This window comes from Helianthus annuus, chromosome 5 (assembly GCF_002127325.2).
Source record: "Helianthus annuus cultivar XRQ/B chromosome 5, HanXRQr2.0-SUNRISE, whole genome shotgun sequence".
Taxonomy (NCBI): Eukaryota; Viridiplantae; Streptophyta; class Magnoliopsida; order Asterales; family Asteraceae; genus Helianthus; species Helianthus annuus.
Window position 1 is genome coordinate 145,255,508 of NC_035437.2, and position 17,042 is coordinate 145,272,549.

The 17,042-nt window shown below is 37.7% G+C and overlaps 1 non-coding gene across 1 annotated transcript; it reads right to left on the minus strand.

Annotated features, from left to right (window-relative positions):
* Window positions 1-1,373: 1,373 nt before the first annotated feature.
* On the minus strand, window positions 1,374-1,480 carry LOC118492715. Its single transcript, XR_004894717.1, has one exon. It is a non-coding gene; the product is annotated as a small nucleolar RNA R71 (small nucleolar RNA).
* Window positions 1,481-17,042: the final 15,562 nt, after the last annotated feature.

Genomic DNA, 17,042 nt, shown 5'->3' on the forward strand with positions numbered 1-17,042 from the left:
AGGATTGTATCCTTGCTGACTCAAACTACTGGGTTGAGGGTAACGTCACCTTCAAAAGAGGGGCCTACTACAATAACTAAGATAATCTCTTAAACAAGTGCAAAAGTGCGAAAATAATCAAAGGTTACACTACACACGAGTCGGATCCAAGTGATTCATCTTGTCTATCTGTTTTTGTTTTTATTTTTATTTTATTTTTCAGCATTTTAGTTAGTTTTATTTTCTTAGTTTAAAATCTTTTTCTAACGTTTTGATTTGATTAGACGTTGAGGATAAACCGGTACTAAAAGCTCTTGTGTCCTTGGACGACCTCGGTATCTTACCAACACTATACTACGTCCACGATGGGTGCACTTGCCCATATGTGTGTTTAGTGTTAGTAAATATCGTGTTTTATAAATTTAAAACTTGGCTAAAAAGTGTAAAAAGGGCTTAAAATATATACCTAAATTATATTACACCTAACGCGCATCAAGTTTTTGGCGCTATTGCCGGGGACACAAGAATTTTAAGAAAGTTAGGAATCAACAGCCTAATCATTTTTTTATTTTCTTTTTATTTTTTTAGGATTTTCTTAATCTTTCAGCTTCTGTAGAGCTCAGCACGGGCGTGCCTGGTCGGACACGGGCCGTGCCCAGCAGTGTCACTGGCAGTTTTTATTTTCCGAGTTACAGAGGGCTGAGCACGGGGCCGTGTCGGTGCAACATGGGGCCATGTCCAACTTTCCAGTAACAGGAATCCGGAAAACAATCATTGTATCTCCGACCACGGGCCGTGTTCAGTGAGCACGGGGCGGTGGTGAACTTTCTGACCAACGTTCTTTTCTGTTTTTATTACAGGATTTGGAACCAGACGCCACATCTAAACCTTCTACGTAGTGTATGAGCTGCAGTTCTAATAAAGACATAAAAGAACCTCTAGAAGAACCCGAACGCTTTCTCAGAAAAAGACTTAAAGCTAAAAACCAAGAGAAGGTTTCGGGGGACCCACTTCCAATGGCGGACCAACGTACCCTCATGGATTACCTACGACCCACCGTAGGTAATCTCGTCGCCGCTATCAATGCACCGAATGTTGAAGCCAACAACTTCGAACTTCGGCCACATTTGATACAAATGCTTCAAAACTCCACCACCTTCCATGGGCTTGCGGACGAGGATCCCCATCTACATATTACTAATTTCTTAGAAATATGTGATACCTTTCGGATCAATGGAGCATCAAATGACGCCATCCGCCTCCGAATGTTTCCATTTTCACTAAAAGACCGAGCAAAAGCTTGGCTCAACGCCCTCACAGTTGGTTCGGTAAACACCTGGGATGAACTAGCCCAAAAATTTCTATACAAGTATTTCCCTCCCGCTAAAACGGCTAAATTAATGACTGAAATTAATACATATTCACAAGAGGATAGGGAATCCTTATATGAAACTTGGGAAAGGTTCAAGGAGCTATTGCGCAAGTGTCCCCATCACGGTCTTGCGGTATGGCAACAAGTGTCCACTTTCTATAATGGGTTGTTGCCACACACGAGACAAACACTTGACTCTAGCTCCGGGGGACTTTTAGGTAATCGCCGCCCCCATGAAATATACAATCAAATTGAGGAAGTTGCTCAAACCAATTTTCAGTGGCACACTCCCTGATGCAATAAATCTATTGTCCCGGGCGCCCATAAGGTTGATGAAAGCACTTCTTTACAAGCCCAAATCGAGGCCCTTTCTTCAAAAATTAAAAACATAGAAATGACAAAAACGGTCTCGGTAATGGCTTGCGAAGGGTGTGGTGGGCCACATGAAAATTGGAGTTGTATGAAAGAAACAAATGATCAAACAGAGTTGGTAAACTACATTGATAATAGACCAAGGCCGTCGGGTCCCCCAACGGGTACCTACAACCAAGGATAGCGTAACCACCCTAACCTTGGTTGGAGAGAACCCGACAATAATAGTAACCAACAAAGTCTAAATCAACGAACAAACTTTCAGCAACCAAGAAATGAGTCACAAAATTTCCCTCAACAACAAGGTGGACGAGAAAGGCTTGAAGATACTATATCTCGCCTCATCTCCGACACGGAAAAGAAAAACTCGGATCGGTTTCAACAATTGGAATCAAATTTAAGAAATCAACAAGCTAGTATACAAAACATTGAAAAACAAATAAGTCAACTAGCTTAAAATTTCTCCGAGAAACCACAAGGCGCGCTACCAAGTAATACCGAAACAAACCCAAAAGCTCAAGTTCATCTCATAACATTAAGAAACCGTACCGTGGGTCCCGTGGAAGCTCCGCCACCACCAACTGAGGAAAGCACAACACCGCCCCAACAAGATCAGGCTTCTCCTCTACTTCAAGAGCCCACCAAGGCTCCTCCAATTCCGTACCCCGGTAGGTTAATTCTTCAAAAGACTAATGAGCAATTCGCAAAATTCGAAAGTCTACTAAAACAATTGCATGTTAATATTCCTTTCATCGAAGTCCTAACTCAAATGGCTAAATACTCAAAATTCATGAGGGACTTCCTCACTCATAAAAGGAAAATTGAATCATTGCAATTAGTTAACCTAGGCGAAGAATGCTCCACCCTCGTGCTCAACAAACTCCCCCAAAAGAAGATTGATCCCGGAAGCTTCACAATTCCTTGCTCGATCGGGGAATCCCCTGATCGTAATGCACTAGCCGACCTTGGGGCTAGCATTAACCTCATGCCTGCATCAATGTTCAAACGACTCGGCCTAGGAAAAACGAGCCCTACCAAGATGAGTATACAACTTGCCGATAGGTTCGTTAAATACCCGCAAGGTGTCGCTGAAAATCTATTGGTCAAAGTCGACAAATTCGTCTACCCGGCCGACTTTGTCATACTAGATATGGAAGAAGACACCGAAGTCCCCCTCATACTAGGGAGGCCATTTCTAGCCACCGCACAAGCAGTGGTAGACATGAATGACGGGATGCTCACTTTGAAGTATGGGGATAAGGAAGTGAAGTTTGGGGTTGGGAAGAGAATAGAGGACGATGACTCGGTCAATTACATGAAGGTTATTGATTCGAGTTTGGATGATGCTCTCCGACGGTGCAACATGGGATGCAAAACATCCCGCTCGGAAAACATATAACCTCACTTTGGGTCTAGCCAAGGACCCTTATAAATGTGGCGCACCACGGAACTATCCTTAGTTTAGTTTAATCTTTTAGTTTAATTTTAATTTGCAGGAATAAAACACACTCATGATGGTAAAGGATAACAAGGGAAACGAGAAACATCGCCCCATGCACGAAAACAGGGCCATCCGACAACAATTTCTTCATTACAGTAAGCTCAGCACAGGCCGTGTCCGCCCGATACGGCCCCGTGCTGCACACTCTGCAGAAAATTGCCCAGTTCAGGTAACTGGACACGGGCCGTGTTCACTGAACACGCCCCCGTGTCCAGGCTTCTGTCTCTTTTCTTTAATTTTTGTCGCTGGCACCTGAACCCGGGCCGTGCCCGGTCACCACGGGGCCGTGTCCAGGATTCCAGTAACATAAAATTTTGCTTTTAACACCATTTTACACATTCAATCAACCTAAAAACTTATTTTTGGGACACATTGAGGACAATGTGTAATTTAAGTCTGGGGGGATGCTAAAACCTTGAATCTTGCAAGTCCTAATAAAAAGCCTTACACAAAACTCTATTGGAACTGCTAATCACCCCAACTTTTTTTCAAAAATTTTCATTTTTTTTACTTGTCTAAGTTTAAGTTGGAAATTCAAGTTCTAACAAGGTTATATTTTTACAAGTTTACAACCGATAGCGTCGTGATAAAAAGAACCAACATAAGAAAATTATGAAAAGGCATGACAAACTTAGTTAAAATTTGATTATATATACTTGATCACATAAAAAACCCTTTCCTATAAAAGTGAGTTTTGAGCCTTTATCGAGCATACAAATACATATCTTTACACTAAATGCTCATTTTTCGTTTCTTGTGTGAATAGCCGCTTGGTTCGTACGACTCTAGAACTTGCCACAACAATACATTCCCGGTCCTTACCAACTTAAACCCGAGTAAGTAAATGATGGAGGCATTAGGACTAACCCTTTTTCTTTCTACACCATTATTTTTCAAATTTTTTTCTACCACCTACCCAAAATCCCCCTAGTTAACCCCTTTGAGCCTAAACCTTTTCATTTCTTAACCCAAAACAATCACCCTTTTTACCCGCCTAAACCTTTTTATTTTTAACCCTTTCTTTTAGTAACAACGTTCGGTTTTCTAATGACTCTTCCTAGTTAAAATATATATATATATATATATATATGTATATATTTATGTATTTTGATGAAACCAAACAAACAAACAAGTTCATCAAAAATAACTTTGTTTGAAACAATTGGTTCATCAAAATAAAATAATAATGTGAAAAATAAAAAAGTCTTTCAAAAACTGACGTTTGTTACGCTTTTCGCTCTTTTACTAACCACTAACCCAACCACCCACCTTTAGCCCAAGCCTAACCCTTCACCCAAAAAAGTCCTCTTGATATTTACAAAGGTATATAGTTAAAAAGGAGGAGGATTGATTGCTTGGCAAGCTTATGGTAGGAGTAAGTTCCATGCCGCTCTCGAGTGATTCACTAAAAATACACCTTTAGCCGAGTGTTGAGTGATTCCCCGTGAGGTATGTGAACTTGTATATAAATGGAATTTAGAGAGGTATGTTATGCCCTAATAAGTAATTTATCTTAAGAAACGTTTTTAATAAATCATGATGAATAGGATTGTAAATAAATAAAAATAAAACCTAAATAGTCTTGGAAATCCCGACACTCTATGACAAGCCCAAAAACCTTCTCTTCTACCCATTCCATTTGGGAGTGAATAAAGCCACATTATAAAGAGTTTTGCTTGAGGACAAGCAAAGATTCAAGTGTGGGGGTATTTGATGTGCACAAAATGCAACATATAAATTATATCAATTGTGGCACAAAACTAACCCTTTTTTAGTACTAATGTTGGAAAAAGTGTGCTTTTGTCTTCCTTTTGTATATTCAGGATTAAATGAGCTCAAATAAACAAAAGAAGCAAAAAGACAGCTAAATCTGACATAAATACAAGAAAAGGAACAAAAGTGGCATGCCCGACCTCCCGACAGCATCTTCCCAAGCAAAACAAAGAAGACAGAAGACTGAACACGCCCCGTGCTCAGTGAGCACGGGGCCGTGCCCATGTGCCAGCAGAAAAGACAAACTCATAGAAGCTTCTGTTGCCCACCACGGGGCCGTGCCCAGCGGACACGGGGGTGTGGTCAACTTCCTACAGGCGCTTTTTATGTAATTACGAATTACAATTAATGAAGAGAGAGAGAGAGAGAGTCAGATGGACACGGGGCAGTGCCCAGCGGACACGGGGCCGTGCCCGAGCTTCTGTTCAGCCTATAAATACGAGTGTTTGGAGCTCTTGCAACTCATCCCTTGGCACACCACCTCTCTCACACTTCACCCACCACCCACCACTACCATAACACCATCATCCACCACCATCATCCATTGTCCATCATAGAGTGTGTGAGTCGTCTCGGGATCCAAGATTGATCGTAAGAGTTCTTGACAATCAAAGGCCATGTTTGCCTAAGTCTCTTACATCACTTGGTGAAGACAAGTGTTTAGTGTAATACTTTTTATTTTTGATCTTTTGCACTTTTTAATTGGTTTTGTATTAATGACTTTAATTACTAGTTTCTTATGTTGAAGGTGATTCTTCCTTATCGTTTGTCCGTGGTGTCTTGGCATTATTTTACTGTCTATATAAAATAAAAGATTTTCACCATTCATATCTCCACGGTCTATATGGAGGTATGTTGGCTACCTGGTCGGGGGTTAAGGGAACGGTTTGGTAAGAGTCTTGCCATTGTTTAGTGTATAGATCCTGCAAAGGACCTGGGTCAAATTTAGTAGGACCTCCTTCAATACCCAAAAGGTATTGGATGGCGGGGGTCCAAACTCTTTGATCCCCTCATAAGTTAAACTACTATTAAAACTTTAACCCAGCTACTTACGACTGTATCCCTGCTGACTCAGACTACTTAGCTGAGGGTAACGTCGCCTTCAAAAGAGGGGCCTACCACATTATGCATTAATAACTTAATTAATTATCTTACAATAATCCGACCCTTTAGGATTGTATCCTTGCTGACTCAAACTACTGGGTTGAGGGTAACGTCGCCTTCAAAAGAGGGGCCTACCACATTATAGATTAATAACTTAATTAATTATCTTTCAATAATCCGACCCTTTAGGATTGTATCCTTGCTGACTCAAACTACTGGGTTGAGGGTAACGTCACCTTCAAAAGAGGGGCCTACTACAATAACTAAGATAATCTCTTAAACAAGTGCAAAAGTGCGAAAATAATCAAAGGTTACACTACACACGAGTCGGATCCAAGTGATTCATCTTGTCTATCTGTTTTTGTTTTTGTTTTTATTTTATTTTTTAGCATTTTAGTTAGTTTTATTTTCTTAGTTTAAAATCTTTTTCTAACATTTTGATTTGATTAGACGTTGGGGATAAACTGGTACTAAAAGCTCTTGTGTCCTTGGACGACCTCGGTATCTTACCAACACTATACTACGTCCACGATGGGTGCACTTGCCCATATGTGTGTTTAGTGTTAGTAAATATCGTGTTTTATAAATTTAAAACTTGGCTAAAAAGTGTAAAAAGGGCTTAAAATATATACCTAAATTATATTACACCTAACGCACATCATTACCGAAATAAAGAGATATTTTTATTTAAATAAAATAGGGTTTACCCCTATGAAAATGCGTGTATTGGAAACTTGGGATTTTCCTATATGTTTAATATTATAAAAGTTCGGTATTTTACTCTGATAAAATATTTCCTAACTACGATTCTGATGTAATTTCCGCTGCCAAACTGATAAACACCGATACCACCGAAACAAGCCGCGGCAGAAGGTGGTATCAGAGCTACAACCACTGATTCAGCCACAGAAGTGTTCTGCTGATATCCAAAATATTATTCAACATGTTAGGAAATAATCTACGGAATTACATGCATATCTGTATATTATTGTTTTGTGTTATCTGACAATTTGTTAGTTTACATTATGAGCGACCAAGGACCTTCAGACGCTTACCGTCAGTTGTCCAGCTCACCTAGGGACGAAGGCACCTCTTCACAGCCTACCCCCTCGGGGTATTCGGCTGATACCGAAGATGGGATATTCGTGTTCATGGCACAATCTAATGAGCCATTCCCTCCCAAGAAGAGAGGATGGTTCAGCAGAGGAGCTCAAGAACATAGAAAAAGGATGAAAACATTATAGCAACAGCGAGCTTTAGCAGCCGCTAATAGAGAAATGAACTCTCAGGATATAATCAATAGGAGACTGGCAAACTTCCACATACTAGCAACCACACAAGATTGCTTCTTGCATTGCCAAGACACAATCCTGCCTCCTAAGAACTAACAACCACCAGTTGTAGACTTTCTGTTAGACTTGCATCCTCCAAAGTCTGAGTCAGTGTAAGAAACAAACTTCAAATCACTATCAGCTGGATACCACAACCCAAGTTTAGGTTTCCCCTTCAAGTAATAAAGAATACGCTTCACCGCTTTCATGTGTGACTCTTTTGGATTAGCTTGATATCTGGCACACAGATATATGGCAAACATGATGTCTGGTTGTGAAGCAGTCAAGTACATTAGAGAACCAATCATTACCCTGTATTGAGTTGGATCAACATCTTTAGTACTTTCATGATCTGGGCCAAGATTGTGATTTTCGCAGATGAGCGTGTTTAAAGTATAGCAATCATCCATTTTGAAACGAGACAAAATGTCATACACATACTTTGTCTGATGAATAAACATTCCATCCTTCTTCTGGTCAACTTGTAATCCCAGAAAGTAGGACAGCTCACCCATAGCACTCATTTCGAACTTGCTCTTCATTACCTTCTCGAACTCTTGACACATGTTTTCATCTGATGACCCAAAGATGATGTCATCCACGTATACCTGTACCAGCAGAAAATCTTCCTTCTTTCATTTGATAAACAATGTACTGTCAATCTGACCTCTTTCAAAACCATTCTTTATCAAATGTGTTGTCAGTGTCTCATACCATGCCCTGGGAGCTTGACGTAATCCATACACGATCTGGATAATCTGGATCCACAAACCCATCTGGCTATGAGACATACACCACTTCTTGGACTTTCCCGTAAAGAAATGCACTCTTCATGTCTAGTTGGTAAACTTTGAAGCCTTTGAATGATGCGAAGGCTATGAACAAACAAATTGCTTCCAACCTTGCCACTGGTGCAAACACTTCATTGTAATCAATCCCGTCTTGCTGATTGAAACCTTTGACCACCAATCGAGCCTTGTTACGCGTTACTATCTCTCGATCATCTTTCTTGCACTTAAACACCCACTTAGTTCCTATTTCCTTTTCACCTTTAGGAAGCTCAACTAACTCCCAAACATTCAACTTTGCAAACTGTAACGCCCTGCCTTTCCATACTTTCTATATTTGGAAACCCTTGCTTGTAATTCTATTTTTTGGAAACTTTGTATTCTTGTAATCGTCGTTTCGTTGTAATCTTTGTAAAATCCGAGACTTAGATCATAACAAAATTCGCATTTCCGTTACATTTATGTTATACACACTTCATACATGTTCATACGTTCAAAAATATTAAACACGTGACACTTTGCTCAAAAATCGTGCATAATATGTCAAACTTGCAAACTTATGATCTATATGCTCAATTTATACAATGCGACACTTATTACGCATGTTTATACCTGTTTTCTATTTAGTTTATGATATAATTACATTCCATACCCCTAACTATGATTAAAATGCTCAAAACACCTTGAAAACCCCTTAAAGCATGTAAATATGGAAGTTTAGGGGTATAAAATGTCAAATTATCAAACTTGAAACCAACCCACATTCTCTGGCGGCCCGCAACCCAGCCCAGATGTGTGTTCGCCACCCGCGAGCCTGTCAGATGCGAGAATCAGCTCATCAAGCTTGTTTCTTGGCGGGTTTTTGTGTTTAGTCTGAGTTTAAACTTGGCTCCTTGTCATAAATGCACACTAAACCCAACCCTAATCCTTCCCTATAAAACCCAAGCATCTTCCCCACATTTTTACCTTACAAACTCACATGTTACACTCTCAAATCCCTCTTTAATCAGCTGCAAATCAGAAGAACGAGCAGATTCGCATCAAGTCACTAAAACAAGCATAACTTCTTCATTTTAGTCTTTTGCTTTGATTCTTTTTCCTACTCACTTGGATTGACCTTAGGGATGTTTCCATAGTTTTTCCATGGAAAGCCAAGGTCTGGAACATCACCAAAAAGGCTCCCAAGTGGACAGAACTTTCTGTTTTTGATTTAAACTTTTTTAAACTTAGTTAAACTTGAGTTATCTCATCTCATTCCTATGTCCTTATGCTCATAATCAATTGAATGGTTAATTGGGCTTAAAAACAAGGTTGAGACAAGTAAAATCAGAGGTTAAAACCTAATAAACTGTCTGTTTTGGTTAGGGTTTAACCTACAAGTAGTGTTCAAGCTTAAAGCTTGATGTTTGTGTGATCATAGGACAAGCTTGGGCTATCCTACTTGAAAATCCACACGCTACTTGATGTTTTCCTTAGATTAGTTGTTCTCATTTCATTCTTCACGTGTAAGTTCATGAACCTCCTTGTTGTTTATAACAACAAGTGTAGTGGTAAACAAAGAGGTGCCTAAATGGAAGACTTGATTCTTCCTACCTCATGTATGAATTGTATGATACAAAGAGGTTCCTAAATGGTGGATTTATCCTCCTACCTCATACTTGACCTATATGGTATATGAATACTAATATAACTTGTGTCACATGTTCAAATAACCAAACTCTTGATGATGAACTAATGGTCATTTGTCAAGATAGTAGGTTACATCATCTTAGGCATTGATAACTTGTCACGATTCCAATGGGTTTTGTCCCATGAAAACATATAAACTCTTTTGAGTTTCATAGTGTCAAGAACAAGTGTCACATGTGCTAGATGATTATTTTCCCATATGATATTTACATATGATTTAAAGTCCGAATCCTTGAACCCGAATGTAAACATCCCTTAAACTCCAAATTGAACATAATCAACCTTCTAGTCTCGACAACTTCGTCACATTGGATAATCGGAAAGCATATGTAATTTTATGAGTATATTCGAACCCATTTTTTTTACTTTTAAACACTTTTGGGTGCAACATGTATACTCTATAAACACACGAAACACTTGAAACTATTTGAATCACTCTCTATCCATGTTAAACATGATACTATATGATGCTTGTTAATCGCGTATGTTATGTATACTTTTCGTGTCTATATGCTCATTAACTTCATACAAGCCTACCTTAACAATTATAGCGCTATAGGAGTAATGCACCGCCCACGAGTCTTGGGGTATTGTTAAGTTAAACATGTTAACCTCCCGTTATTCTTTGGGATAGGCTATTTTAACGCATTGGATTCTTGGGTTTGAACATATAGCTTACACTGTTTCAACATACTAGTAACTTGCACATTGTTATTCATGTTAGATATGAGCCATTAAAGTATTTTAATCTATATTATGCTATGTATGAAAACTTGTATACTCGCCAACTTTTGTTGATCGTATTTTAATACATGTTGCAGGTTGATAGTCAAGATGATGCTAAGTGAAGAAACAAGATTTAGGTGGACTTAGAAACACACTTATATTAATCTATTTTGTAATGTATGCTTGAAACGACGTTGTTCATATTTGATTCTTGTATGACATTTTTAGCAATTTATGAAATTTGAATTTAAATTATAGGGGAATTGGCCTGTAATAATCCCACCTAGACCTTATTGGCCATTAATAATCCAACCTCAGAATATTCCCCCCACCAGTCCCACCTTTCACATATTTTTCCTACAATGGTCCCCCGTTAAAAAACTTAATGGAGTTAAGTTTTTTTCCAAATTACAAACAAGTTTTTAGGGCTTTTGATCAGAACAATGATACGAGTCCATTGATGTAAAACTTACTTCGAAATGGTGCTCCAAGTGACTTGATTTTGGTTAATTGGAAATTTAAACACCCGAATTGAAGCGCCGTTTTCATCGTTTGGAGCACCGTTTCGAGGCAAGGTTTACATCAATGGACTCGTATCGTCGTTCTAATCAAAAGCCCTAAAAAATCTGTTTGTAATTTGGAAAAAAACTTAACTCCGTTAAGTTTTTTTTAACGGGGGACCATTGTAGGAAAAATAGGTGAAAGGTGGGACTGGTGGGGGGAATATTCTGAGATGGGATTATTAATGGCCAATAAGGTCTAGGTGGGATTATTACAGGCCAATTTCCCTAAATTATATTGTCATATAGTGTTATGAAGTTTTGAGCAATTTGTTCGTCTCATCCCGATGTTTCCGTCATCGGTTGGGGTGTGACAGATTGGTGTCAGAGCCATAACTATAGGGAATTAGGAAAAGTAGGAATGCTTTTACCTTGTCTATAGTTTTAGAGCCTTATTTTTTATGTTTTGCTTGAAACTACTTGCATGCTACTTTATTCGATTATTATTTATTCTCTTCGATCTTTTAAACATATATACCATTTATGTGTTAACACTTGACATGCTATTCTTATGTGTTAATACTTGATTTATTATGTGTTAATACTTGTTTCATGGTTCTATTCTTTATGTGTTATTCTTGACATACTTTCTTATGGGTTTATACTTGTTTGTTTGTTCCTTTAACATACGCCTTTCCTAAGACTTTTGTTTGATTATTCTAAATCTGACAACACTCGTATTATACAAACGAGACGGATTTACCAAAATAGGCGTGAAATCCACAATTTGGTAAACGACTCTCATTCCGCTTAACTCTATTCTTGCACAAAATTACACCATTTGGTTAGGAGTGAAATCCATATCTTAATGGAAATTTCAAATTTCAAACTCCAATGGACCCTCATCAACATGTCGAAATTAAATTGTGACCTGACGAGTACCAACCACACTTAGGGTATAAAGTCGTCAAGTTAGGGGTGAAACCCCGCATCTCGTCGACTAGTCCCACTCCTTGATTTTCATAAATCCCGCCAAGTCTCGAAGTTTCGATTGAATTGGTACATGTAGTAACCGGAAGAGTGAATACCGTTAACCGACGTGTCGGCGAGAGTATACCACCTATTAGGCCAAATCGTGCCTCTCAAATTCAAAAGACTTTTCGACCACTTTGGTTAGTCAACGTTCCGTTTTGGAACCATCCAAGTTTTTAATCAAATTTACGCTTTATTGTTTCCGATCTTTAATGATGCAATTCTCTCTTCTCGATTTTGAACCATTTTTGAGATTTCACTTTTGCGCATACATCATACTATTACTTTTCATACAATTATACATTATTAACATACATAATTTCAAATTAATTTTATTTACATTTCTTTGTAACGCCAAATGGAGACATATCATCAAGATAGGAGTGATATCCTTACCTTGACGATTAACTCCGCTTCTTTTCCTCATCTTACAACGACCTCACCAACGTGTTAGGGGTGATTCCCTTACATAGGTGATCATTACCAATACTTTCTTTTAATAAATCTATTACGAAAACACGATCATGTTTATACCCAATCCTTTATCATTAGTCAAACTCCTAATTCTTTCAAAATGCATTGTTTATATAAACAAATTCCTTATCCTACAATCTATTTTCGTATAGCTCACACACACAAAATTCTTAACTCTTCCATAGATGTTTGTTCCGCAATATTCTAAATTTCACGAAATGCTACTCATCAACTTAGTGGGTCTAATAAATCCATTGCCCATGAAATTTCGTATTCAACGAAATTATTAAAACAAGCTTATTTCACATCATTAAACTAGAGATTTTCTATTTTCAATTGGGGAATGAAACCAACTTTTTCGCACGCACCTATAAAATATTACAAATATTATTCAATCATCTACTAAAACTTCTTTCAAAATCGACAAAACATTTTACTGACGCTTTTCAACAATCACTAAGTTTATATACCAAAATTCTCTTTTTTTAGAATCAACGTTTTCACAAGAACCTCTAAACTTCGAATTTCTTCGTTAATGAAAAGTTATTCAAAACGATGCAAACTTATTTACTTCTAGAACCTTTTCAACTATTATTCAATACGCTCATTGAATTAAAAACACGTGGGCAAGGAAACTTCATAGGAACGGACAATTTCCATTCTTTTACAAAGTAGCCTTTTGCATAATCCAAAGATGTTTTATATTCTCTTTACATTCACAAATTGGATTCTACGTACCATGCCAACTCAATCTATTCCGATTCAATAAACTGCACGTTTTGCTCAAACTATTATACACACCTAACATTTTACACGTTCTAGTCAATATCTCACAACAATCTCGCGCGTATCACTCGTTTTCTTTCAAACTTAAACCTTCTTAATCTTTTACGTGCTTAACTCGAGTATTTCGATTTATACTATTAGCAAAATCATTATTACTTACATTCATACTTATACATCTTATGTCTACACTTATATTCATACTTACGTTATGCTCATAATTCAAATTCGTACGTTTTACATTTTTACAATCACGTTCGTACCTATATTCATAATCATATATATATACATTCATACAATATACGTTTATACTTATATTCACTCCTCCTCATTTATGTTTATACTCAGGTTCACGTTCATATTCACATTATACATACTTATACATACACTTTACACTCATATTCATACTCGTACTAATCGCGATACATTTTATACTCATATTTACACTCACATTCATACGATTTATGTTATACTCGTACTCATATTTATACTCACATTTATACGATTTATGTTATACTCGTACTCATATATATACTCTTATTTATACGATCTATGTTTATGTTCACGTTCATTCGTTTATGCTCAAATTTGTACTCACATACATACACGTTATGCTTATACTTGTAATCATACTCTTATTCATGGGGTTTGTGTTATGCTCACATGCGTATTCATATTTAAACTAATACTATGCTCATTCTTTTATTCATACTCAAAATTTATACATTCGCACCTGTACGCGAGCGAAACCGAGGGATTCTCTTACGTTGGTCTTATACTATTTGGAACGCAACCATGCTTATATGCTACATTTCTATACACACGCAATCCTATTTTAAAATTTATGTATACCTTAATTCATATGCAACTAGTACAAGCTATGTGGATCATGCGACGATAGGTATAATCGTGGGTGCACACGGGATTATAGTGTTAAGCGCATAAGAACCATAGAGTGTACTACTGGGTTTGGTAAGACATGGAACGTAACATTGCACCGAATAAAGAAAGATATAACGTGGTTAAAACATGGTGGATACGCCGCTGGTACATCCTATATATAAGTGTTTTCACCGTGTTACCAAACCTTCGTAAAACATGCCATAAGAAACTTTAAACAACTCACAAACGCATTATATCCGATTATCCATGACGAGACTCCATTCTTAACTCATCGTTTTCATTTATCCAACACCTATGCTATCCTTATACTCATATTCATTTATTAGATCAATCGCTCACCCTCATACCTCCATTATTCTCCGTTAGCCTTCTTCTTTTGTACAAGCCCCGTTTACAATCTAGCCTGTTTAAACGTCCGAATCCTGACCTATCTCTTACTTTTAAGACTATCTTGCTATCCTTTAAACCTTCCATGCAAACTACCTCACTTGTTCACCAAATAGAAACCATTTTATATACAAAATTTTCCTTCTTAATACGACACATTTTTGATACATCTCCAATTTAAGTTATTCAAACTTGTTTAAACACGCTTTACCTGTACGCACACGTATACGTTCACTTATGATTGACGCCTCAAATCATTTTAGACAAACGAGCCCCTTTACAAACGTATCCCTTCGTTCTTCAAAAATTTCACACTCTTTACGTTTCCAAAACATCAAATCGCAATTTTAATCAATCCTCTTCTGTTTACCAAAACCCTTTCAAGTCTTCCTCTGGAATAAATTTTAGGACGAAAGTTCCTAAAGGAGGGGAGACTGTAACGCCCTGCTTTTTCATACTTTCTATATTTGGAAACCCTTGCTTGTAATTCTATTTTTTGGAAACTTTGTATTCTTGTAATCGTCGTTTCGTTGTAATCTTTGTAAAATCCGAGACTTGGATCATAACGAAATTCGCATTTCCGTTACATTTATGTTATACACACTTCATACATGTTCATACGTTCAAAAATATTAAACACGTGACACTTGCAAAAGTCTGCCTTTTCATAAGGCAACGTACAGTCCGGAACTTGATCATAAGCTAAACATACCATATATAACCTAAAAATAGCTTAGAAATAAGCTTTGAGTGGTTCGGTGTGCGAAAATATGCTTATTTGATCTCACAGGAACTAAAAGTGTAAAAAACGACGTTAGTTTGCATTTACGCGCATATCTTACGTTCTGACCACATCTGGACATCCAAAATTTTTGTAGACACTAAAATATTTTTATTTTAGTGATCGAAATGCAAAAATACCATTCGTCGCTTAATTTGGTTCGTTTTCACGTCCGTTCAAGTTTCGTCGTAAATAACCGAACAACATGACCGTACGACCAAACGAGCCGACATCCATGATATTTCCGAGCATATTTCAGGTGACAACCTTGTAGAGCCTTGAAAATGCCTTAACGGAGGTTAAAAACGTCGAAAACAAGTTTAAACACGTGCAGGGACCATTTCTGCTAAACTTTGAAACTTCCAGCCTACACCCTAGCGTCGCGCGACGGCCATATGGCCTTGTGGTCGCGCCACGCGACCATCATATCTGGGCAGAAAAGTTGTTTTATCAAATCAGCTTATGTCCTTTGTTTTGGTTGATTGTTTTGGCACCTTAATGAGCAAGTTAAGCCTTCTCCATGCAAAGATTAGCTGCTCTAAACACATGGATGGCTGAGATTTATTGCTTGTTGGCCACATAAACATATGTCTTGATCTTGTGAGTTTCCAACAAGTATAAATATCATGCCTCTCATTCATTTTTCCTCACCCTTAATCTAAATTCTCTAAGTTGAGGTTAAATACTTCATACTTGAGAATTATAAGATCAAGTTCTCCCTAGCAAGGACCCTTTGAAAGCTTCCTTCGTTCTTTTATCGCTTTCCTAGCGTAAAAGTCAAACAGTGTTTGACTTTCAGCTTTGACCAGTCAATGGTCAACGCAAAGTTCGTTTGAACTTTGCAACATGATTGTAATCACGATGGTTATAATCCTTAGCGATTATGCCTACTGATTACCACGTTAACTAGGCGTAGTGACGAGTCAAAGTTTCGGTCAAAATGCGTTTTAGCACGCATTTTGCAACGGGGTATCAAAACACTTTGTTTTGATACCAAATCAGTTTTCTAAGTTAGTTAAACATGTTTTGACATGTTTAACTCGTCACTATTAGTTTAGTGCTTGTTTAGGGTCGTAAGTTAAACGGTCTAAACAACTGCTTCGACTTTCGAACCCGACCCGTTTGGTCGATCATTAGGATCCGAGCAAGCTTGATTAGTGATCATAGTTGCATAGGGAATAACCTCTGAGGTTATACCTTATGATCACATAGAATTGGTTAGTTATTTGTTAAGTAGCTTGTATGCCCATAGGAAATGACCAAAACGCCCTTTTGAAGCATAAATCCGTATTTTGCCTATGTGAACATATTTTTGACATATAATCTGACTTAGTAACATGTTTAGGCATATTTGGGCATGTAAGACTTGACATAGCACATAGTTAACCATCCGAACATAGTTTTACGCAAACGACGCATTATAGTGGCCTATACTACCATAATGGGTCGAAACGGGTCAAAAGCACTTAGGTAGACTTCCAAATCAGAATGTTAGCTCTCTTAAATCATACCATATGAGTTCAAATACTCATTTGATTTATAGAACC